The sequence below is a fragment of the Geotrypetes seraphini genome, chromosome 4, assembly GCF_902459505.1.
Source record: "Geotrypetes seraphini chromosome 4, aGeoSer1.1, whole genome shotgun sequence".
Lineage (NCBI taxonomy): Eukaryota > Metazoa > Chordata > Amphibia > Gymnophiona > Dermophiidae > Geotrypetes > Geotrypetes seraphini.
In genome coordinates, this window is record NC_047087.1 from 117589942 (window position 1) to 117613117 (window position 23176).

The 23176-nt window shown below is 40.9% G+C and overlaps 1 protein-coding gene across 9 annotated transcripts in view; it reads left to right on the top strand.

Annotated features, from left to right (window-relative positions):
• ZBTB20 (zinc finger and BTB domain containing 20) overlaps positions 1–23176 on the top strand; it is a 1614058-nt gene that overhangs the window by 750691 nt on the left and 840191 nt on the right. Inside the window, exon 7 of one of the 9 annotated variants that reach the window (XM_033940835.1) lies at positions 3711–3828. The exons of the other annotated variants lie outside the window; for them this stretch is intronic. The gene's annotated coding sequence lies outside the window, so the exon portion shown is untranslated. The remainder of the gene's footprint in view (positions 1–3710; positions 3829–23176) is intronic. 9 annotated transcript variants of the gene reach the window in all.

Sequence of the window (23176 nt, forward strand, 5' to 3'; positions counted from 1 at the left end):
GCCAAAGCTATTTATTTAATATACTATCATTCATACAAGACCTCAAGGCAGTTTACACAAAGAAAAAAAAACTAAAAAAAACCATTTGCATTCCCGTCCATACACATTCTTGTATTTGCTTCTAATTCAAAGAATCATCCCATTTATGTAATACAGAATACTGGTTTTCATAATAAGAGTGAAGGAGTAGCCCGGTGGTTAGATCTGAGAGTCAGGGAGGACAGATTTTAAATCCTGCTACTACTATTCCTTCTGACTTTGGGCATGTCCTTAACCTTCTTTTACCTCAGAGATAAAAAATTGAGTGTAAGCCCTCCGCGGACGTGGAAATTCAGTGTACCTGAATGTAACATGTGCCTTGGGTTCTTACTGAGAAGACTCAAGTTAAATCCAAAAGTTAAAAAAAAAAAAAAAATCAAATCATACAAGTTTCAACCTGTTCCCAGAAATGCAATAATTAATTCAAATGAAAACTTATAGTAGACATCAGTAAAACATCTGTTCAAAATCCTCAAACTGCTCCCTCATGCTTTAAAAGTGCTAAGGACAGGAGGCATAATTTTATTGGAAATGAATTGATGAAAACAAATGTTATTACCTTAGGACATTAATTATAGAGTGCATGTGGCTTGTTAAAATAATTCTTTGTTTTATTTTGATTCAGAGGTTTTAAAAAAAATATTTGGACATATTTTTTTATGTTAAATAATTTATATTGGTATTTAAAGAAAAGTCATACATATGTAATCACAATACAATACAATTCAACATAGGTCATATGTATGAAAAAAACAAACTCCCCCCCCCCCACTAAACAAACAAACATTAACATCAAATTAGCAATTTAAATTATTAATGATAATTGATACTTTTCATAAATACATCAGAAAGGACAGCATGGATGTACACTTTTATCAGACAAATCATGGTTTAACAGGCGCATGGCTATGGGCTCCTTTTGCTAAGCTGCGATAGTTGTTTTAGCGTGTGCTTAGCGTGCACTGAATTGCCGCATGCTAGACCTTAACGCCAGCATTGAGCTGGCATTAGTTCTAGCCGCGTAGCGTGGGTTTAGCGCGCGCTAAAATCTTGCGTGCGCTAAAAACGCTATCACATCTTAGTAAAAGTACCGGCAAGGTACTATCATGGTTTAAAGGATTTCTACAATCCAGAACCTACAGAGTCAAAACAAACAATGATAAATCAGAACCATGGTTCAACCCATGCGGAGTACCCCCATGGATCACCTCTATCACCCATGCTATTCAACCTATACATTCCCTCCCTCAGTTAGGCAGATGGCATAACATCCTCCTTCCTTTTGACCAACCAATACCCTCCATGGCAGATACAATACACAGAACACTCGAAATAATAGCAACATGGATGAAAGAACACAAACTAAAACTAAATCCTGACAAAACAAACTTCATTCTACTAGAAAACAGCAAAAACACAACCATAACAAACCTAGTCATAAACTCTATCTCATACCCCATTCAACCCACTTTAAAACTCCTGGGAGTGCTGATAGACAGACGCTGTACCATGCAGCCATAAATCAACAAAATAATAAAAAAAACCATTTGTAGTTATGAGAAACCTAAGGCAAGTTCGAAAATTATTCGACAGAAAACAATTTCAACTAGTGGTACAATCCATAGTCCTAGGACTAATAGACTATTGCAACATACTATTTTTCCCATGCCCAGCAAACATGAAAAAACAACTTCAAACAATACAAAACACAGCCCTAAGACTTGTCTACTTGCTGAAGAAATACGACCATATCACAGAGGCTTACCTCGAAACACACTGGCTCCCAGTTCAAGCGAGAGTACTCTTCAAATTCTACTGCCTACTATTTAAAGCCATAAACGGAGACAGCCCAGAATACTGGAATAATCAACTAAATCAATCCTCCTCAACCAGACACATGAGAACCCACACACCATTCACGTACCCGCCGACAAAAAAGTCAAACGAAAGAAACTATATGACAACCTCCTAGCTACTAGAGCTACAGAACTGGACCACCAACTCTCCAACCTACTAATCACGACCACAGACTTCTAAACCTTCAAAAAAGAAACAAAAACCCTACTATTCAAAAAATACATTAAACTAAACTAACACAACCAAATGCGCACCACTTGCAACACTCCCTGATCCTTACCATCTTAGTAAATTTCCAGACTACTTCTTATGTATCTCCAATTGACCTAATACCTCATATGTAATATGTAATACTGTAATAATGTAATCCGCCTTGAATGCAAGGTAATGGCGGAATAGAAATCACTAATGTAATGTAATGTAATATGTCTCTTTAGCTATAAATTACAATATTATTATTAAGACTTAGTCAAAATGAAAGATTTATAAACTATAAAGAGTTTTACCTCATGCAAAATTGACATTTCTTTAATAAGACATTAACTATTTTTTCTGAGGCTCTCCGAGTACCTACAAATCCCAAAATGTGGCCCTGCAAAGGGTTGGAGTTTGAGACCACTGAACTAAAACCAGGCCTAAATGCCTGGGCCTAAGTTGTGGGTGGATCTAGCATATTCTATAACATTATGCATAACTATTAGGAATGTCCATGATCCATCTCTTATGCATAACTTTTAAGAACGCCCATGAATGGCCCCTCAACCATGCCTCCTTTCAAATTTGCGCACTGCAATTGGCGCATACTTTTTATAGAATTGCACTTTCCGAGTTTTATGTGGAACTTTTAATTAGTGTCAATTAGCATTAATTAGTGCCAATTAGCATCAATAATTGCTGATTAACAGCACTGATTAGGCCAGCTAACCAATTAAGTTGTATGCGCACATTGGCTATGTGCACTAATGTACACACACCTCCTTAGGCACCATATACAGAATTGGTGGTGGGGGGGGCACAAAGTTAATAGGGCATTTGAGAATAATACTTAGGCTCCATATTAGCATTTATGTGCATAGGTGCACACATATGTGCATAAACACTACTATTCTAAATATTTATGCACGGAATGCCCACACATGAGCTCCTAGGTTATACTCGTAGAATTGCCCTTCCAATGCACAAAGTGGTCATGAACAGAAATGAAAAATGGAAATGCTAATACAAGATGTGAATTCAGTAACTTCTTTCTGATGCTTTTTCCATGAATGTTTTGCATTTATAACCTTTGGTAACTTATTAGTTGCTATTGTATTGTAAGATGAGCACAGTCAGCAGCTGCCAGAGCAGCTTTTTTATGATGCTTTTTTTTTTTTTTTTTTTTGCTTAGTTCTGACTTTTAATTGTATTGTCTGTGTTGCTTCATACACAGGATATGTTCTGGAGTTATGCAATGCTTACATTAGTGCTTTCATGAAACCAAAGTAAGAATATGTTTCTTTTTCTTTCTTTCTTTCTTTTTTTTTTTTCTTTCTTTCTTTAATCTTTAACTAAAAATAAAAATCATACTCTTCAAGGCCAGGGTGGGAAATTCCATTGTGGCTGCAAGCCCATGGCAGGTAGTGTGGAATTTAATGAAGGAAACTGCTGTGTTTTTGTGTCTTTCTGTATGTTTTTCCTTTAAAACCAAGAGCTGGGCAGACGTCCCAGTCAACCTGACATGACCCAGGCAAACAGCGTCTTATAGAAAAACAAGTACATTCAGCCTTGAAGAATGTGAAAATATATTGTACACTATCCTTTTCCCCTACTTACAGGGAGAAACGAACCAATACCAGAGGAGCAAGATGGGACTGCTAGTTGTTTTTTTCTTAGTAAACCAGACCCTAAAATCAGAAGACTGAATCAGGCTTCCTAACGCAAAACACTTTCATTGTGAGTTAGATTTGTATTTCTTTCTTTCTCTTTGTATTGTAAAAGTGCTTTAATTATCTGTAGTAGCAACAGAGTCGAAGAGACTTAATATTTAGACAATGCTACATACAAGGGTAGGAGAAATGGTGTACTTAGATCAGGGTAGGGCAGACTAAGGCCCGAGGGTCAAAATCTGCCCATCAGATCCTTTTTTTTATGGTTTGCTAATGCTTACATTATGTTAATATGCACTCCAGCTCACAGATCCCTAACTTTGGGACTGCCCTGCCAGCTTATACACTAAAGGCCTGTAATATTTCCTTTGATGACCCTAAGACTTGTGTGATATCAGGTCTTCAGCGATGTTGCTAGGGCAGTCCCAGAGCTAAGGGGCATTGTTTACCTTCAGTTGTAGCAGAAATCTTGCTGCTGCCAACTCAGCCATAAGGGAGACAGGGAGAGTAGAGTTCCAGAGGGTAATGGGAGGAGCTGAGCAATCTGAAACTGTGACATGTGAACCTGCAGGTGAAAGTGATGGAATGTGCAGTGAGACAGCCCATTGTGTTGAAGGCCCTGCAAGACTGACAGGGAGCTCCAAAACGTGAGTCCCTTCAGGAAGGGGGGTGGGGGGGCTTAAGAGGTTTTCTTGCAACATACAACAGATCATGCTCTTCATTGCCTTATAAGAGATTAGTATGGGTGCATAAAGGTGGCTGTAGAGCAGTGGTCTCAAACTCAAACCCTTTGCAGGGCCACATTTTGGATTTGTAGGTACTTGGAGGGCTTCAGAAAAAATAGTTACTATCTTATTAAAGAAATGACAATTTTGCATGAGGTAAAACTCTTTATAGTTTATAAATCTTTCCTTTTGGCTAAGTCTTAATAATAATATTGTAATTTATAGTTAAAGAGGCATATGATCAAAAAACAGTTTTATTTTACTTTTGTGATTATGATACATATACCAAGGGTCTCAAAATAGTACCTGGCGAGCCGCATGTGGTCCCCGGGCCGCGTGTTTGAGACCACTGCTGTAGAGGGTGTTTCTGAGAGGGGGGTTGATCAGTGGGGTTTATATTGAGAAACCTGCTCTGGAGAAGGAAGTTTATATGTGAGAAGAAGGGCTACTGGAGATTGTACACAGAAAAAGGAATAAGGGGAATTATATTGGGGAGGGAGCTACAGACTCTCTCCACTTCCTTCTCTTTGAACCTCCACTCCCCCCAAGTCTCACTTGCTACCCCAACAGATAAGTTGAAAGTTTTTTTGTTTGTTTGTTTGTTTCTTTTTCTAATTCTTTATTGATTTTTTTTATTTATAAATTTAAAGTTTACAATATCATAAGATACAAAGGATAAAGGTTACACCAAATTTTAAACAAATCATATACATCACAAACATTCCTTTTCAAGCCCACAACAATTGAAGAGGCATACGACAATCTAACTAAGAAAAATAAAGAAATCTAAGAAATGGTTTTGATTCCAGAAGAATCTTAACCATTCCATACTATATGGGATTCTTACATCCACCTAAATTCTCAGTAAAGATACACTGAAAAACATTGAGGAAAAAGAAAAATCATTTTTGTTCTCGGGTTATTAAAAATTGTTGCAATTGAATTGGATCCCAAAATATATATTCAATGTCTTGTAATTTAACAAGACATTTGCATGGAAATTTTAAGTAAAAAGATGCCTCAAGAGCTAAATGTTAATTATGAAACTTTATTTTAAAAATAGGTTGACAAAATTTTGCGGAGATTTAGTGAGAATATTTCCTGATGTCTCAAGAGCTACACAATTACGAAGGAAATAATTTTTGAAATTAAGAACAAGAGTTTTAGCTCTTGAGGCATCTTTATTGATTTTTAATCAAAACTGTGTCATACAAGTTGTTATAGCATCTAAAAATAAACATAATTGTATATTGTTAATTAAATTAGTTCAGAAAATGCAGTAAGTAGAAGGAAATGTCTTTCTTTCACTTTTGGTTCATGTCTATACATGCTAAGCAGCAACCCTAGAATAACCACAGTGCATCCAGTGGTATTTTATTTAAATGTGATAGTCTGGTATTGTATGTGTCTGAACAGAATTATTTAAATTAAAAATGTAGGGGGGAATCCAAGAAAGGGCATTAAGCGCATTATCGTGCACAATCGCTTTAGTACGTGCTAACCACTAAAATCACCCGTAGGAATATAATGGGCATCTTTAGCAGTTGGTGCATGCTAACCTGATTAACGCCCTTTCATGAATTTCCTTCCTTAGTGATTATCTTCCAGAAGCAAAGCAGCGTCATGAAATTAATTTTCAGTGGGAGGAGGGGGGGTTATGGTGAGGGTGACCGCTAAGCTGTCTGAAACTATTTATTAAATATAATTTTAGAGAATAGCGACTTTAGATACAATACTACTGACGTAACATCATGTGAACATTGAGAGATCTTTAAAAAGCTGGAGCTGGCAATGTAACCTGGTGTACTCTACGGGGCACTGGGTTGTGAAATTTTGAAATGAAAGTTCGTACTCCTAACTAGAGGTCTGCACGGGAACGGGGATCGCAGGAATCCTGCAGGTCCCACGGGAATCCCCCCATAATCCACGGGACTCCCACGGGGACCCCCCTCTGGCCCACGGGACTCCCACGGGGATGGAAGGCTTTGGAAGAAGGGTTCGTCCATATAATATAAAGGACACATCAGCCTTAGTAAAAGAGGGGGTTTATAAGTTAATTACCTGAACAGAAAACAAAAAAAGGGTTCCAACAAAGAGATTCCACAAGGAAAACAGCAAAAGAAACTGTGGAATTGATGATCCTGTCAGAAGTAATTGCTGCTCTTTATGGGGACGGGCGGGGATGGAGGTAATTCCTTGCGGGGACGGGTGGGGACGGAGAGGATCCTGACGGGGACGGGTGGGGATGGAGAGGATCCTGATGGGGACAGGCGGGAATGGGTGGGATTTCTGTCCCCGTGCAACTCTCTACTCATAACACATGATGTCTGCCCTTGAGCAGAGCGTATGACCTCCTTGTGTTCCAACTTTACAAGATCCACAGGCAGCAGGGACCTTGCAGACATCTCATTTTTATTATTTTTAACTGATAAAAGTAAAGCTTATTGTTCCTATTAAATTTTTTCAGTAAACTATCATTTTCTGTCGATATGTGTTCTTGGTTATTTGGAAATCTAGAGTTTGACTGCAATTTTGACTTCACATCCAAAATACTACAGGCTGCTTTGCTGGTCTTTAGGTTTTCACTCTCTTTTATAGAGCGAATTCTTGATATATGGAATGTATTATATATCTTGATTATAGATACCTGCAGGAACCCTTTTCAGGTTTTACTCTGTTTTACTCTAGGTAACCCAAAAGCAAAAAAAATTAGGATAAAATTCAAAGGATAAAAAGCAAAAAATACCAATTTGGCACACACATGCAATGTTTATTAAAGGAAAATTGTTCACGTGACCCAACACAGCCACGTTTCAGCACATTCCTGCATCAGGGTGATGTAGAAACATAGAAACATAGAAGATAACGGCAGAAAAGGGCTACAGCTCATCAAGTCTGCCCACTCTGCTTACCCACCCCCTGTCTATGCCCTAATGACCCAATTTTCTTATCTTGGCCCTCGTAGGGATCCCACATGGGTATCCCATTTATTCTTAAAGTCTGGCACGCTGTCTGCCTCGATCACCTGCACTGGAAGCTTGTTCCAATAATCAACCACTCTCTCTATGAAGAAATACTTTCTGGTGTCGCCATGAAATTTTCCGCCTCTGAGTTTGAGCGGCTGCCCTCTTGTGGCCAAGGGTCCCTTGAGAAAGAAAATATCATCTTCCACTTCGACACGTCCCGTGAGGTACTTAAATGTTTCGATCATGTCTCCCCTCTCCCTACATTCCTCGAGAGTGTAGAGGTCATGTAGTCAAGCAACTTGAAAAGTTTAGACATGCCATTTTTTGCTAGCAAAAAAAGGGCTGGTACTCAAATGTCAGGCCATTCTTCAGGAGTGAGGTGATGACTGAGGGACCTACCCCACAGTAGCCAGGCCCGCTTACAACCAGCCACAAAATCCATGAAAAGGCAGCACTGAAGGCCTGATTCTGTATAGGACACCGGTATTGGCAGCCACTTAAAAAGTGGCCACTAATTGTGGGTCAATCATGCAGCAGCGTCCTATTCAGAATTGGGTCTGCACTCCTGTACAGACGCCTCTCCCATCTACAGAAACACATACCGATGCTTAAGCCCGCCCAAGGCCACTTCCGGGTAAAACCACACCCCACCTTGGACATCCTTACGAATACCTGCATGTCTCTGTAGATGCAACACAGATGTCTTCTTTGGCAACATTTTTTCTAAAAATGTGCATCCTGATTGGCTGCCAGACAGTGGTAGGACACCTACCACTGCCTAAAATTGGGGTGCACGTTTCAAGAATCAGCCCCTGAGTATGCAGAACCTGAGCTCTTTTATTAATATTTGAGGACAATGGATTGTTTTTGTCAAGTAATGGAAAAGGTGACATTACTCAGTACCCCTGAGTACCCTCTCAAAAAACCCTGAGTTTAGATGTAATCTTGTCAAGATAATCACTAGTAGTGTAACTATACCTTTGAAAATAGTGTGGCATCAATTGCCAAATGGATAGCAATGCTGGTATTATGTCTGAATTTTATCAAATGGAAGGAAGAGAGTGGGCAGACCAGGATGGAAGGGAGAGAGAAGGCGAACAGTGAATGGAAGAGAAGAGATGACAGATGCTGGATGGAAAGAAGAAAATGAAGAGAAGATAAGAAAAGTAGAAACCAATGATGACAGTATTAGGGGACATAGTAACATAGTAGATGATGGCAGATAAAGACCCGAATGGTCCATCCAGTCTGCCCAACCTGATTCAATTTAATTTTTTTAATTTTTTCTTCTTAGCTATTTCTGGGCAAGAATCCAAAGCTCTACCCGGTACTGTGCTTGGGTTCCTACTGCCAAAATCTTTGTTAAAACCTACTCCAGCCCATCTACACCCTCCCGGCCATTGAAGCCAACCCCAGCCCATCCTCCACCAAATGGCCATATACAGACACAGACCAAATGGACACCAAATGGACACCCCAGCCCATCCACCACTAAATGGCCATATACAGACACAGACCATGCAAGTCTGCCCAGTACTGGCCTTAATTCAATTTTTAATATTATTTTATGATTCTAGATCCTCTGTGTTCATCCCACGCTTCTTTGAACTCAGTCACAGTTTTACTCTCCACCACCTTTCTCGGGAGCGCATTCCAGGCATCCACCACCCTCTCCGTAAAGTAGAATTTCCTAACATTGCCTTTGAATCTACTACCCCCCAGCCTCAAATTATGTCCTCTGGTTTTACCATTTTCCTTTCTCTGGAAAAGATTATGTTCGACATTAATACCCTTCAAGTATTTGAACGTCTGAATCATATCGCCTCTGACTCTCCTTTCCTCTAGGGCACAGGTGTCAAAGTCGGTCCTCGAGGGCCGGAATCCAGTCGGGTTTTCAGGATTTCCCCAATGAATATGCATGAGATCTATGTGCATGCACTGCTTTCAATGCATATTCATTGGGGAAATCCTGAAAACCCGACTGGATTACGGCCCTCGAGGAGGGACTTTGACACCCCTGCTCTAGGGTATACACATTAAGGGCTTCCAGTCTCTCCTCATACGTTTTCTGACGCAAGCCTCCCATCATTTTCGTTGCCCTCCTTTGGACCGCTTCAAGTCTTCTTACGTCCTTCGCCAGATACGGTCTCCAAAACTGAACACAATACTCCAAGTGGGGCATCAACACCTTCTTCCTTCTATTGGCTACGCCTCTCTTTATACAGCCCAGCATCCTTCTGGCAGCAGCCACCGCCTTGCCACACTGTTTTTTCACCTTTAGATCTTCGGACACTATCACCCCAAGGTCACTCTCCCCGTCCGTGCAAATCAGCTTCTCACCTCCCAGCATATATGGTTCCTTCCAATTATTAATCCCCAAATGCATTACTCTGCATTTCTTTGCATTGAATTTTAGTTGCCAGGCAATAGACCATTCCTCTAACTTTTGCAGATCCTTTTTCATATTTTCCATTCCCTCTTCGATGTCTACTCTGTTACAAAGTGACATGTGTAAATGTTTCTGTGGTGTTGCATTTTATGCAGAGATTGACTTCTTGGTGGTTCAGTTTAACTTTTGTCTACATATTTTCAGTTTGTAGATACTTATCCCATGGTTGGTGAGGCCTGTTTGTGTGAAGGAGGCCAGTTATTACTGAATGTCTTTGTAGAATCAATCTATACTAACCCAATTTGTGTAGTAGCTTGGAAACAAGAATATTTCTAAAACTTAATGCTAAACCTGAACAGTTATAGTGGACATTGATATTATTTTGCTTATTTGGGCTGTTTGGCTTCTCACAAAAAAGGCAATAAGCCATTTCCTATAGGTTAATGTTATGGATGGCCTGTATAGATTTCAAGTTTCCTGGAAGAGACCCCCCAGGAAAGAGACTTGGGAGTACTGGTCGACAAGTCATTGAAGCCATCCGTGCAATACGCAGTGGCAGCGAAAAGGGCAAACAGAATGTTGGGAATAATTAAGAAGGGGATCACGAACAGATCGGAGAAGGTTATCATGCCGCTGAGGCCAAGGTACGCCCCCACCAGGAATACTGAGCCCAGCACTGGTCGCCGTACATGAAGAAGGACACGGTACTACTCGAAAGGGTCCAGAGAAGAGCGACTAAAATGGTTAAGGGGCTGGAGGAGTTGCCTTACAGTGAGAGATTAGAGAAACTGGGCCTCTTCTCCCTTGAAAAGAGGAGACTGAGAGGGGACATGATTGAAATATTCAAGATAATGAAGGGAATAGACTTAGTAGATAAAGACAGGTTGTTCACCCTCTCCAAGGTAGAGAGAACGAAAGGGCACTCTCTAAAGTTAAAAGGGGATAGATTCCATACAAACGTAAGGAAGTTCTTCTTCACCCAGAGAATGGTGGAAAACTGGAACGCTCTTCCGGAGTCTGTTATAGGGGAAAACACCCTCCAGGGATTCAAGATAAAGTTAGACATGTTCCTGCTGAACCAGAACATACGCAGGTAAAGCTAGTCTCACTTATGACACTGGTCTTTGACCAAAGGGCCGCCGCATGAGCGGACTGCTGGGCATGATGGACCACTGATCTGACCAAACAGTGGCAATTCTTATGTTCTTATGGAAATGACTGAGAAAAAAACACTCTTTTACAAAGTCATGGTAGCGATGCTGTCACGGTAAACACCCCAAAGCTCTTCATTTCCTTCATCACCACTGTGGCTTTGTAAAAGAGGCCTATGTTATTTGCATGTGATATTCTGAGAGCAATACTTGATTGAATTTTTCTTTTCTTTATTTGCTGGCTTTGTTTTGTTGCATGGAAATGGGCATTGTCTGTTTATGCTGTTTGGTTTCGCTTCACACTGAGAAAAGCAGTAAGCCATGTGGTAATGGTTTGTTTTTACACTGAAAAAAAGCACTAGGGCCCCCCCTTTTATTAAGCTGCGGTAGAGCATTTTAGCATGTGCTGATGAGGCAAATGCTCCGATGCTCATTCAATTCCTAATAGCGTTGGAGGATTTATTTTGCCGTCCTGCGCTAAAATACTCTACCTCAGCTTGATAAAGGGGGACCTAAGTTATTTGTCTGTGATATTCTGAGGGCAGTTCTTGATATATTTGCAACTGTGTCTGTTTTGCTTTACTTGTTGTAATTTTGCTTTACTTGTTGTAATTTTGTGAGATTTGTATGTTTTGGAGAGAGCTGGACTAAAATATCACTAGTATTGAGATGATGTTTGGTTTTGTGTGCACAGTGCAGAACTTAGCATGCCTCACAGGTTATACTTTATTCTTTTATTTTTTCAATCAAAATAAGTTGGAAACTCCTTCCACACAGATACATACACTATAAGCTTAAAATGTTTATTTGCTATATAAGCCCTACCCCCAAAATAAGCCCTAGTCCCTGAATTCGCCAGCAGCAGCGCTTCCCCCTGCCTTTGCCCCCACCACGCAGCTGAACCCTCGCTGACTCTCCCATTTTTCCCTCCCGTCCGAACTCCGCTAACCCTCTGACCGCGAGACCTACTACCTCCCTCCACAGAGCAGCATTGGCAGCACTCTAAACAGGCTGCTTCGCAGCCTTCTCCCGCTGGGGGATTCCCTCTGTCACATCACTGATAATGTCATCAGCAATGCGGTGCATGGAAGGCCCTAGCGGGAGAAGACCACGAATCAGCCTGTGTAGAGTTCTGCCAACACTGCTCTGTGGAGGGAGGTATGTAGGTCTCGCGGTTGGCAGAGATCAGATGGGAGGGAGAGATGGAAGGATGGGATGGTCAGTGGGGATTCGGTTGCACAGCAGGGGGGGGCTGCTCAAGGGTTCTGCTGCAGCTGTACGGAAGGGAGGGATAGAAGCTGGGCAAGGGTTCTTCTGCATGAGGGATGGGAGGAAGGGATAGAAAGCTGTGCACAGTGCAAGGGTTCTGCTGCACAGGGAGATGGGAGGGAGGGATAAAAAGATGCTGCAGAGGGAAGGTACAAGGGGATGGGTGAGAGGGGAGGAAAGATGCTGCACATGTGGGGGAGAGAAAGGAAAGAGGTAGAATTGGGGTGGAGGAGAGGAAGGGAGAGATGATCATTGTACATGAGAAAAATAAGACCTACCCTGAAAATAAGACCTAGTATGTTTTTTGGGCCCAAAATTAATATAAGACACTGTCTTATTTTCGGGAAAACACAATAGTCCACATGGCTCTGATTCTATAAACCGCATCTAAGTCCTGAGCACCATTTGATGCAGTTGTCAATCAACCACTAGGCACTGTTTATAGAATCACACCTAGCATCACCTTAGCGTTCTTAGATATTGGTAGCCGTTAAATCCTTAGGCACACTGCCATTTATACCAGGTTTTTCTTGGCCTAAATGAGTGTATCTAAGGTAGGCGCCTACTGGCACCTAACTCAAATCATGCTCAAATTCTTCCCCAAATCCACCCCAAATATGCTCCTAATCACACTTACTTGCCAGTAAACGCCACTAGGCATCTCGATGTAGATACCCACCTCCAAGTGGTAGGCATCTACCAAGTTGGGTGCTTACCAGCAAATTAATTTTTTTAAATCGTTTTTTATTGTCTTTTAATAGTGCTTTCAATTATCAGTGCCAATTAAGTCAATTAAAAAAATTAAGTTAGGTGCCTAGATTGGCTAGGCACGCCAATCTAGGTGCCTAACTATAGGCATCTTTTATAGAATCAGGACCTACGTTCTTAGTGCACAACAACTAAAGTGTTTTGTAGTAAGCCTTTTCTCACGTGCTAACCATGTATTGCAGTTTAATGCCATTTCATTAAAGGGCTCCTAAGTTTGTAGCCAAGGTAATGGAGTATTAAGTGACTTGTCCAAGATCACAAGGAGCAGTAGTGAGATTTAAACCTTGGCTTTCATGGGTCTCAGCTCAGTGCTCAGATATTCCTCCACTCCATTCCACAACATAAACAAAACATATCTTAATCAACTAATTATCTCTTACCTGGTTGTGATGGTCAGCATTTTTTAAAACACTGACCATCAGAGACTAAACTAGGCCTGAATTTTTAATGCCTAGCTTAATCTGGCTACCATCACTGAATATCCTGGTCTTGCCAGGCTGATATTAGTGCCAATACCTGGATAACTAATCAGTCCTAGTTAGGAGTGCATTATATATGTCCAACTTGCTGGTAATTGCCCAGTCACCATAGTAAATATCAGAGGTACCTAGATAACTTCTGGGTCTGTCCCAACTCCATCTCACTCCAGCATTAACCGCATAATGCCAGAGTGGTCAGAACTGATTTTCAGTGGCATTGTCTAGATAAGTGCTCCAAATATCTGATAGCTGCACAGCGCTATTTCACCAGGCCGTTCTTGCCCAGTCAAATATCACTAAATGTCAACCTCAATTGTTTTTGGTTCTTTCTGAAAGTGAGATAGCTCAACTTCAATTTAATGTCCAAGCAAAATGAATTGCAAACTAGTGAAACACTTCCTTTAATCATATAGATGTGTGGAAAAAAATATCTAAAAAGATTAGAAGGCAGCAGTGCCAATTATAGATCCCTAATGAGATGTTAAGGTCCTCAAAGCCATGTGTTTCTTGATGTGGAGGGCCATTTTTGATATGACATCAAAGACTGAGTTTGGACATTTTGTGAAGTGCGTCCAAAAATCAAGTAGAGAAAATGGCCATTTTTGAAACTGCAAACCATTCATCTATTTTTTCCTGAAAATAACCTTTCTAGACGTGTTTGTTCCACACTTAGTGCGTCTATCTTATTTGACCATTTTTCGAAAAATGAAATGTCCAAATCAAAACCAAACCAAACAAGTCATTGAGATGTAAGAGGAGTCAGCATTTTTAGTAGAAAGGCCACACAGACATCCCAGGAGAGTAGTGGGACACCCTAGGGGGCACTGCAGTGAACTTCACATAAAGGGTCCCAGGTACACATCTAACCATAACCTACTTACAATGTATGGGAGTGCTCTCCAAAACTCACTGAAAACCTATTGCACCCAACTGTATATAATCCTGATAGCTTTAGGTCTACAGGTGTCACCTATACGTCAGTAAAGTAGGGTTTTGGTGGGCTCACACATTCCATCACAAGAGAGATATAAGTCTTGTCCCCTTCTCTGGAGTCCACTGCACTGACTACCAGGCTACAACAGACATCCGCTTGCTGCTTTACTAAGACTGGCCATAACATATGCTGCTGTCATACAGACAGGTATATTCCCATCTTTAGGGATGGGAGGGGGATTAGTAACCACTGGGGAAGTTGGGAGTGGAGTCATGCCTTAATCCTTCCAATGGTTATCTGGTTAGTTTGGGCACATTTCTGGCACTTATTTGTTATTTAAAATAGGTCTAGCCCCAAACATCCAAATTGTGCACTAGATGTTTTGCAAACGATAATTAAACATTTTATAAAACATCCATACCCCCTTGAAATTTAGATGAACTACTGACAAATGGCATAGAAAACCATCTCAAAAAAAGGTTTAAAACGTCCAAGTGCCATTTTATGACTTTTTGGGATGTGTTTGTCATCTGAAAATGAGCCCCATGTGCCAAATAGTGAGAGCCAATGCCTTTCAGAGCTCTAAATATAATAATCAAAAGTTTAGAAATAATGTTTCATTGATGCAGGAACCAGCAGAGAGCAAGCAGTTCCTGCACATTTACAATTGTAACTTGCACTTAACTGTTCTCAAATTACCTCCTTGGCACATGCTGAGAGGGAGCTGACCTCATCACTAGAAAGAAAGGGTAAAGTGTCCGTGTGCAGCAGTCTGGCCTAGTGCTAAAATTGAGTGCTATAGCTCAATTTTGAATAACATGGTGATAGATCCAGTTTTAACAAGGCCTCTTAGTACCAGTGATGATGGTACACACTGACTTGTGACTAATGTGTATGTGGCTCTCTGCCTAATGTAAATTAAGGCACAAAAGTATTTATCAAAGAATTGTTTCCAGTGCCAGGGGAAGGTAGTAGTTTAAAGCACATGTAAACCAAAGAAGATTTAATGGGCTGTTGATTGGGGCACATACAGTTCTCTGAGAAATTTAAAAACATATTTATATTATTTTTTTTTTTTAGCTTAGCAGACATGTAGGTAACCATAGCAATGAAATTATTTCAAATTTAATTTTGCTTCTCATTAATATAGAGAAAATATATATTACATACTCCAGAAAATAATAGGGCAGCAATAAAATTGAGGGCAAAGTACATAACTCAAGTGAGCAATTAAAATAAATCCAACAGTTTGCAGACAACCAATACACTTTTTCCTTGTGCCATAATGTGTAGTGGGTTGGGATTTGGACAGCCCTGACAGCGACAGAGTGAAAATATATTTGTGGGTTGGGTCTTGAGGGGACCTGGAAGAGAAAATTCTCAAGGCTCAATTTTTAGAGGCAACAGTCTCCCCCCCCCCCTGTTGTGTCTTTATACAGTCTTCCTCAAAAGCCAAATCACTCTGGCAGTATGATTAATAATATATGGGCCAATTTTCAAAAGAAGTTATACATTTATGAGTGGCTAGTAAATGTATAACATCCTTATCTGTAGATATTCAGCTGCCATATGGATAGTGATGGACTGAAAATACATCTAGCTTTCTGTCACTGTCTGTATACTGGAGGTGTGGAAGGTCAGAGAACCAATATTTATCTGACAGTGGCAATTTTCAGCTGCCATCCAGATGAGCTATATGTGTACCAGCAAGAGTCAGCATTTACCATGCGTATTCATTGCCACTGAATATACCTATTTATTTAAATGCCACAGCGGCAATTTAAATTAAAATGCCCCAATTTACTGGGCAATGTTAAAAATGAACAGATCATCTGTTATGTCACAACCACTACTCTGAACAGAAAATTGGGGGGAAAAAATCAAAACAAAAAGACCCAGGGACCGATGTTCAGCACTATGTCCTGCTGAATGCCCCACTCAGTGATCAGACGCTGCCAATATAAGGTGACTAGCTGACTAATATAGATGTTTTGGTTTGTAAAATGACTCTTCATTTTGGATATTCTCATGTATTTTTTTGAACAGGAAACGCCAACATATTTCCTGCTCTAAAATGGCTGTGAGATGGACTTTTTTTTGGATGTTATGAGCAAGGCATCCCAATTCTGACTTGGACGTCCTTTCGAAAATGCCCCTCTGTGTTAAGTGTCTGGGCTTAAGCAAATGAGAATCATGTTACCAATTGTCCTCATTATAACTGTTTAATCTTTGAGCATAAATACACTGGCTATAGATTTTTAAAAGGAAAAGTGTGTTGAATTATTTTGCTTTACTTTCCAAGTCTTATAGCCTGCAGATACCTATTCAGCTCATAGAAAGAAAATTGTAGATATTCCAAGAAGTATGGCATGATGTTACAGAAAATAACAAAACATTATCTAAATTAATAATTAGTCAACCCAGTATTCTCTAAACAAAAAGATTTTAACTGCTCTTCTAAATGAGAATTAGTCTGTTAGACATTTAGGCCCAGAGGGCTGGATTCTGCAACCTGCACCAGTATCTGCTGGTGCCTCCAAGACCAGCGCCGGTCATGTGTCGATCATGTACCGGTGCTGGTTGCAGAACCGTGGCTATGTGAAACAGAGGCACCAGAAATGTAGGCCAGCATTTTGAAGGCCTGCATTTCCAGTGCCTGTGTCTCATGTGAACTTGATGTTAGCCGTGACTTCTTCAATCTTAGGCACCCGTTAGGTGCCTTCATAGCTACGATTACTGTGCCAGTTTGGGAGGCGCCAGCAGGTGGCTACATTTTTTTCCTTATTGGCAGTTTAATTACTTTCTAACAGTGTGGTCAATTAAGTTAGGTGGGGGTATGGCAGCTACCGCTGCCTAACTTAAGCCGCCATTTTTAGAATCAGCCCCAGATTCTATAAACTGCACCTGAACTTAGGCACCTAGATTGATGCACCTAGCCAATCTAAGCGCCTAATTATTTAAAAAGCTTAATTGCTAATGAGCATTAATGAGCTCATACTTGGCAAAAATTAAAATGTATTGGGTTGCAGGCACTTAGCACAGTTGGTGTCTACCGCTTTCAGGTAGGTACCTAGCCCAAGGCAGAAAGTGGGTGTTGTTATGGGCAGATCATGGGATGATCTTGGGTGTGTTTTGCTTATAGGCACCTAAATTGGACTTAGGCACTGGTATTTAGGCCAAGAAAATCCTGGCATATATAGGGGGCACCTAAGTTTTTGATGCCTACTGTCGCCTAAGTTCAATTTAGGTGCTGATAGGCGCAATTCTATAAATGGCATCTAACTCATGATTGACATGTGCTATGTGCTGCATTAGGCATTGTTTAGAGAATCAGAGCCTTAATCTCTACAAGAGGAGAATTCCAGCTCGAAATCATTCGATACATAAATGAGGAATTAGCATGTCTAAGAGATTTAGGGCTCCTTTTACAAATCCACTCTAGCGATTCCCTTGCAGCAAATGTGATGAAGCATATAGGAACTGAATGGTTTTCATCACATTTACCATGTGAGAATCACCAGCACAGATATGTAAAAAGGGCCCTTAAACCCTTTGACAGGAAGGAAACTTACCCCCCTCCTTTACAAAGCTGCACCAGCGTTTTTAGTGCAAGACGGGGCGGTAACAGTCATAGGAATTCTGAGCATCGGAGCTGTTACCGTAGCGGCCCGTGCTAAAGACGCTAGCGCAGCTTTGTAAAGGAGGGGGTTGAGTGTCCATTATAACCAAATCAGCTTTAAATGGAATGGCAAATTAATTTGTATGAGGTAGGCTTTAAAATCATGGGTGGGCGTGAGCTCAAATTGGCATGGTATGCCACTGCTTAAATGTGACTGAAACAGGTCTAGATAAACCCTCATTTTTTAGACATGGATGTTTCCTCTCCTTTTGGATTTCCCTAATTTCACCCAAAACACACCCACAACATGCCCCCCTGCCGTTTGGATAAACCATAGGGTGAAACATCAAAATTCTGACTTTCTAAAATAAGGATTTGGATATTTTTAGAAAATCTACCTTTTTAAAAGTATTTTAAGATGTCCCTCTGCTTTAAAAATTAGCCCCAAAGACTTCTACCATATTGGTAAGATATTCCTAAAGGCAGGGATGAAGAATTAATTATTATAAAATGTTCTTGTACAGAATAGAGCGATACTGCAAATGCCTTTCTACCACTGAAAATAAAGATAGTTAGCAAAGAAAAATTCAAGAATATACCGTATGTACTCAAATATAGGACGAGATTATTGGGCCAAAAAGTGGCCCAAAAATGGGAGTCTCGTCCTATATTCAGGTCATCACCTGACCCCTTCCCCGACTTGATGCAGGCCTCTGATATGTCAGAACAGGAGAGATCCCTCCCGTCATCTATCCCAGCCTGGCCGATACAAATATATACATTTTTTTAACCCCATATATGCTTGAATATAGAATGAGATTTTTGGGCCAAAAAAATGGCCCAAAAATGGGGGGTCTCGTTCTATATTCAGGTAATCACCTGACCCCTGCCCTGACTTGATGCAGGCCTGTGATAGGCTGAGACAGGAGAAATCCCTCCCTTCTCCCAGCCCGGCCGATGCAAATATTTTTTTTTTTACCTCCCTCACCCCCATGTACCTTTTCTGTTATCCCTGGTGGTCCAGTGGTGTATGGGCAGGACCGCGCTCCTGCCCTGCGCACCTCTTTCCGGGCTCGGGGCTCGTCAGTTGGGGCTTGGGGCTTTTGGCGCACAGGCACACAGGAGTGAGCTTCTTGAGCTCCCGCGTGGCCCTGCACTGCTAGCTGAATGGCTGGCATCAGTTCTCACGGGACTCGCGGGACCTGGCGGCAGCAATTCAGCTAGCAGCGCAGGGCCACATGAAAGCTCGAGAAGCTCACTCCTGCGTATCTGTGCGCCACAAGCCCCAAGCCCCAATTGACGAGCCTCGAGCCTGGAAAGAGGTGCACAGGGCATGAGTGTGGTCCTGCCCATACATCGCTGGCCACCAGGGATAACAGAAAAAGTGCGGGGATGGGGGGGGAAATAAAAAAAATTATTTGTATCAGCCGGACCAGGTCAGGAGATGAGAGGGATCTCTTCTGTCCTGGCCTACCACTAGAGCACCAGAGGTGGAAGAGGAGGTGGGACAGGGTGCAGAGCCTAGCAAGGAGGGGGGACTGGGTGCAGTGCTGAGCCTGGCTAGTAGTGAGGGGAGCTGGCTGCATAGCCTGGTAGGGCAGGGAAGGAAGGGGGCTGGGTGCAGAGCTTTGCAGGGCAGGGAGGGAAGGGAGCTGGGTGCAGAGCCTGGTAGGAAATGGGGCTGGGTGCAGAGCCTTGCAGGGTAGGGAGGGAAGGGGGCTGAGTTCAGAGCCTGGCATGGGAGGGCGTTAGGGAGAGGACACTGGGCGCAGATCCAGGCAGAGCATGGCACTTGAATATTAAGCCCCCGTCATATTCGAGTCAACCATTTTTTTTTTTCTTTCTTTCTTTTTTGGGGGGAAAATGGGGGTCTCGACTTATATTTGGATCGACTTATATTCGGGTATATAAGGTGAGTTATTGTTAACAAATAAAAAAGTATATTATTGCAAGATAATAGGCTAATTGTAAAGAAAATATTTTGACTATTACATCAACTGACTAGTTTAAATCATCTATTCACTACTGATGGACCTGTTGGAACTACAGCTACTGAATTAGCAAATTACTTTAGAACTAAAATTCAGATAATAAGGGACCAACTTATTCTTTGTAATTTGTAATAATTATTTTTTGTAATACCAATTCCATGATTGATATACCTGTTGACAAAAGTTGGCTCCAGTTTACTGAGATTTAAGTCACTGATGTAAAATGATTTTTTTTTTTTAATATGTAAATTCTTTTTGATGTCTGGATGTTGTCCTGCTCACTTATTTAAATTAACAGTTTTTACATTTTTTACATTTCTTACTCAATGGCTCATCATTTGGCATCTGATATCTTTCATAATGCAGGAGGAAACAGTGTACTTATACCTATTCCAAAGAATTTTAAACAGAGCTTATCCGAAACCTGTAATTATCGACCAGTTGCACCCATTCCTCTATTCATTAAGATAATGGAGGAGTATATAACTGAACACTTAGGGCTCCTTTTACTAGCGGTTTTAGTGCGCGCTTAACACGCGCTAAATGCTAATGCCTCTATAGAGCTTGCGTTAGTATTTTTCATTTAGCGCGTGGTTTGCATATGCTAATCTTGAGCGCGCGCTAAAAACGCTAGCGCACCTTAGTAAAAGGAGCCCTTATTTTCAACAATTTTGTATCTTGCATTCTTCACAATCTGGTTGCAAAAAACCCAAAACTATAGTACTCACACTGAGACAGTTGTTTCAGCCCTGATGGCATATGATAAAGAATTAATATGTAGAACTCAATGCACTATTATTATTTAATTTGACCTGCATAGCGCATTTGAGCTAGTAGATTTTGAAGTGATGTTAAAAGTTCTTAGCCACTTTGGTATTCAGGGACAAGCTCTGTCCTGGTTTAAGATTTTTCTGACCGGACACTTATACTGTGAGGAAAGACGGGATTTTCTCAGTCACTTGGCATCCCTTGAGTGGCATCCCAAAGAGTTCACCACTGTCTCCTATACTTTTCAACTTATTAAAGCAATCATTGGGAGCCACCCTGGAACAGTTAGGGATTAAACATTTCATCGTTGTAGATGACATTACTACCGAAATATCTGTCTCCCAGATGTGGTCTGAAACACTGTCTGCGATCAGAATTTTTGTCAGTACAATAGATATGTGAGTTTCTGCTCATCACCTTAAACTTAATAAGAGTAAAACAACATTTTTATGCGCTTGGTTCTGAAAAAGACTCTTGATATACAGTTCTGATATGATCATTTTTCTTTAGCTCTCCATTCTAAGGTTTTGGGAGGTTGAAGTTGATAACCTACTAATAATGTGCTGTCATATTCAATCCATTATCAAACATGCTTTCATCTTATTAAGAAAATTAAGAATTATAAGAAAATATTTCCAATTGGAAACTTTTTGGATATGGTATAATCTCTGATCCTTTCAAGATTAGATTACTGTAATCTCACTTTAGCCATCTATTTTAAATATCTTATTAATCGTTTACAACTGATATAGAAATGTGCAGATAGACCAGGGTTGCCCAAGTCCGGTCCTCGAGATCTACTGGTAGGCCAGGTTTTCAGGATATCCACAATGAATATGCATGAGAGAGATTTGCCAGCACTGCCTTCTTGGTATGCAAATCTCTCTCATGCATATTCATTGTGGATATCCTGAAAACCTGGCCTGCCAGAAGATCTCGAGGACCGGACTTGGGCAGCCCTGAGTTAGACTAACCTTTGGTATGAACTTCATCGGTTGCTTGTTGCTGCTACCATTCAGTTTAAATTGGGTATTACTATCATTAAAATCCTAGGAGGTGATGCATCAGTTTATATTGCAAATCTTGCTGTATTGCTTCTAGGACTCCATACAAAATATCAAACTCACACTCTTTTACAGCTAAAATTTCCAATGTTTTAAGGCTCTCAAATCAGCTAGACAACTTCTTCTTTCTATACAATATCAGTTACCAAAAAGCGTGGGATAAACATTAAGGATCTCTAAGTAGAAAACGAAGGATGTAAATTAAAGAACTAAGGCTGGTACTGGACAGATTTGCACAGTCTGTGTCCCATATGTGGTGATTTGGTGTAGGATGGGCTGGGAGGGCATGAATAGGAACTCCAGTAACTTGGAACACGAAGATGTTACTGGCCAGACTGTATGGTAGATATACAAACAGGACGGTTGGATAGGCTGGAGTGATCTTGAACGGCAACTTCAGCATTTGGAACCTAGGACAATATCAGGTGGACTTTACAGTCTATGACCCTGAAATATCAAAGAAGAGACAAGTTTATGTATTTGTATTGGGTATAACTAATGGGCAGACTGGATGGACCATTCAGGTCTTTATCTGCCGTCATTTACTATGTTACTAAGGGCTCCTTTTACGAAGGTGCGCTAAGGCCTTAACACGTGGAAAAGCGTGCACTAGCCGCTACTGCCTCCTTTTGAGCAGGCGGTAGATTTTCGGCTAGCACGCGCTAATCCAGTGCGTACAATAAAAACGCTAGCGCACCTACGTAAAAGGAGCCCTAAGTTAGTTAAATTATGGAATGAATTACCATTTTGTTTAAGATAATGAATGTGCAATCTTAAATTTATGAAAAATCTGAAAGCTTTTTTGTTTTGTTAAATTGTTTCATCTACTTATTGATCATCAAGATTGTGATATGTTATTTTCTTTTGGATTGTAATTTCATATGTTATCCATCCTGAAATTGAATAGGTGCAGGTGGAATATAAGACTCACCCTCCTCCACCCCCTGTCCCCCGTCCCCCCCCCCCCCCGCCGTTTACAAAATCACGCAAGAGGTTTTTAGCACCAGCTGGCACGCTGAATGCTCTGCACTGCTCCGACACTCATAGGAATTCTATGAGCATTGGAACAGTACAAAGCATTCAGCGTGCCATCTGGCGCTAAAAACCGCTTATGCGGTTTTGTAAAAGGGGAGGTTCAGTATAACATAGCAGGGTTGATGCGGGGAACAGTATGCGAATAAGTTTCACTTGGAAAAGAACTGGCACAGATAGCAGGGGCAGGTTGTGCATATTTTTCCAACTCAGTTTTCAAAAAGAAACTTTTCCATTTGAAAACTGATGTAAAGCCTGCT